We start from the raw sequence: 3,172 nt of genomic DNA, 5'->3' as shown, positions 1-3,172 counted from the left end.
AGTGAAACCCTGTCTCCAAAAAGAAGAAGAGGAAGAGAAAGAGTGGAAGGGAGGAGGGGGGAGGCGAAGGGGAGAGGGAAGAGGGAGGGTGAGGGGGGCTGGAGAGATGGCTCAACAGTTAAGCTGCTCTTCCAGGGAACCCAAGTTCAATTCCCAGCACCCACACGGCAGCTCACAACTGTCTGTAGCTCCTGTTCCAGGGGATCTGACACCCTCACACAGATATGCATGCAATCAAGACACCAGTGTACATAAAATAAAAATAAATTACTTTTAAAAACAAGAAAGGACTCTTTGGGCTTGGGCTTCAGTTCTGACGACATGGCTAAACACACCAAGAAGGTTGGAATCATCGGGAAATACGGACCTGCCATGGTGCCTCCCTCCGGAAAATGGCGAGGAAAATTGAAATCAGCCAGAACGCAAAGTACACTTGCCAAGTTCCTTCTGTGGCAAGACCAAGATGAAGAGACGAGCCGTTGGCATCTGGCCCTGTGGCTCCTGCATGAAAACAGTGGCTGGTGGGTCCCGGACCTACAACAGCACCTCTGCAGTCACAATGAAGTCAGCCATCAGAAGACTGAAAGCACAGAAAGACCAGTAGAAGCCCTACCATCTGAGACTTGCCTAGCCTGCAATAAATGGTTTAATTTACGGAGAAAAAAAGAAAAAGAAGGAAAGAGGAGAGACAAAGAGAGAAGAAAAAGAAAAGGCAAGAAAATGTTTCTAGCACTAAGACTGGTAAAAATCAAAATATCTGGCAGTGTCAAGAGTTGTCAAGGACAAAAGGAAATGAAAATTCTCAAACTCAGATGAGTGGATGAAAACTGGGACACCCACTGGGCGGACAACTGGTGGCATCTTCTATTGTCATCTGTACATCTTATGACTCTGCTCTTCCTTTCCCAGGAATGAGCTCTTTAACAAGAGTCTGGTGCACATCTACAAGAACGGATTCACATCTGATCATTGTAGTGTCTTCTGGGATGGTGAAACACAGACAGTTATGTTAATTTCCACCAGTGGGTGTGCTGGTTAATAGTGACTGTCAACTGAACAGGATCCAGAGTTACTCCAGGCTTGTCTGTGAAGGGGTTTCTAAATTGAGTTAATTGAGGTGAGAAACCTCCCCTAAACATGGGTGGCAACATTCCATGTTCTGGGGTTCCAGGCTGAAAAACTGGGACCCACCTTCATCTCCTTCTGCTTCCTGACTGTGGATGCCATGTGACTAGCTACTGCTACCATACCTTCCCTGCCATGAACTCAAGAGACCCACCTGATCTGCCTCCAGAGTGCTGAGATTAAAGCGTGCGCCACCAATGCTAGGGAATTCCTTCTTAATTCAAAACAAACTCTTCCATCCTTAAGATGCCTTTGTTGGACACTTTGTCACTGCATCCAGAAAAGTTAGATAAAGCAGAAAAGTAGTGAGGAGGTGGAGCCATCGTTCTGAGAAACCTGGCCATAGGTTCTTAGGCCTTTGCAGCTGGCTGAGGGGAATGTGAAAGAGTTTGAAACTTTGGGTCAAAATGCCATAGTCAGAGTTTAGTGGGCTATTGTGGTGGGAGCTGGAAAACCAGAGTGTCAAGAGGAATGCTGGCTCTGGAGACCTGGCTCATGAAGCTGCACAGGCAAACAGCCTCAATCAGGAACTGGGCTAGAAGCCATTTGTGTGCTATTTCAGACAAAGAATCGGCTTCATTCTGCCTATGTCCCAAGAACCTGGTAGAGGCTAAATTGGAAATAATGAACTCATTTGTTTGACAAAGGAAAATTTCAAGCCAGAATAGCACTCAGGTCGTGGCCTGGCTACTGCTCACAGCTGTTTTTCTGTTCACAGTGACAGAAAGTCCAAAGATAAGCATTTAAAAGGAGAGAGGCCAACCAACTGAGGCGTTCAACCCAGCAATTGAAAACAACTATCCTGGCAAGTGTTTTCGCTGACTTTTGATTTTTTACAAGATGGAGCTTCTAGAGATGTGGTCTCCCCTGGAGCACTTCTCCAAATCTCCTGACAATTACAGCCACTGGCTCCTGTCTTCCCTAAAGCAAAGGTTCTCAACCTTCCCAATGCTGCAACCCTTTAATACAGTTCCTCATGCCATGGTGGCTCCCAACCTTAAATTGTGTTGTTGCTACTTCATAACTGTAATTTTGCTACTGTGATAGATTGTAATGTAAATATCTGATATGCAGGATATCTGGTATGTGACTCCCCCAAGGAGGTCCAGACCCACAGGTTGAGAACCACTGACCTAACCAGAGGTTCTTCTTACCTTTCTTTTCCATTTGTCCTACCTCCACCCCCACTCCCAGCATTGTAGACCTGGATAAAAGCAGTAGTTGAGATACAACCTGATACTATTCTGTCTTGAAGTCTCTCTTTGGTCCTTAACTCATAAATTCAATCTCAAGTTCTCAGGATGCAGACAGATTCTTTATGGGACACAACACAAATGGCCTTTGAGCCCAGTCTCCAGTAGAGTCCTTGTTCTTCTCTAAAACTTCAGGAGTCAGGCCTCTACTGTCTAATTTTGTCTTAGCATTTTGGTCTTACTACAGACTTATACCAGAATGGTCCATTAAGCCTTGCTTACAGCGTTTGTTCTAGTTAGCTCTCTGTTTCTGTGATAAATCAGAACCCCGAAAAATTGCAGCAACTGTTAATCCCATTGGGCAAGAAAAAGACAACTACCAAAATTTGAAGCAAGCTTGATTTTTTTTATTGGGGTGCACCAGAGAGCTGGCCAGTGACTGCCTCTCAAGTCAGGCTAATGAGAACAGCCCTGAGTAAAATCATGAGTATGTGTGAAGTAGATTTATAGGAGAGAGACAATGGAGCAGTAAAGAGGTACAAGAAAATCCCAAAACAACAGCCGTCATCATCATGTGGGGGTTAGCAGGTATTTTTAAAAGCAAGTCAAGGTCATGGGTTGGGGCAGGTCGGGTTCCAGGAAACAGACAGAAACTCAGCTCTTACAGTAAATGGAAACATTTTCTTAACAATACAGCATAATGACTCCTGCCTTCAAAATGGAGTCACAGATTTCTCACAACTTGGAAAGGAAAGGGCTTGTTTGGTTTATACTTCCAGGTATCAACCGGTTCAGGGAGGAAGTCAGGTCAGGAAGCCCAGAGCTCACCACTTACCGGCTTGCTCCCAGGCTCA

At 45.2% G+C, this 3,172-nt stretch overlaps 1 pseudogene; it reads left to right on the top strand.

The window, feature by feature from the left end:
* The first annotated feature begins 321 nt into the window (after window positions 1-321).
* LOC117704335 (large ribosomal subunit protein eL43 pseudogene) lies at window positions 322-614 on the top strand (annotated as a pseudogene).
* Window positions 615-3,172: the final 2,558 nt, after the last annotated feature.

The sequence above is a fragment of the Arvicanthis niloticus genome, chromosome 2, assembly GCF_011762505.2.
Source record: "Arvicanthis niloticus isolate mArvNil1 chromosome 2, mArvNil1.pat.X, whole genome shotgun sequence".
NCBI classification, from domain to species: Eukaryota; Metazoa; Chordata; class Mammalia; order Rodentia; family Muridae; genus Arvicanthis; species Arvicanthis niloticus.
Note: the sequence above shows the minus strand (reverse complement) of the source record. Positions and strands in the feature narration are given on the sequence as shown.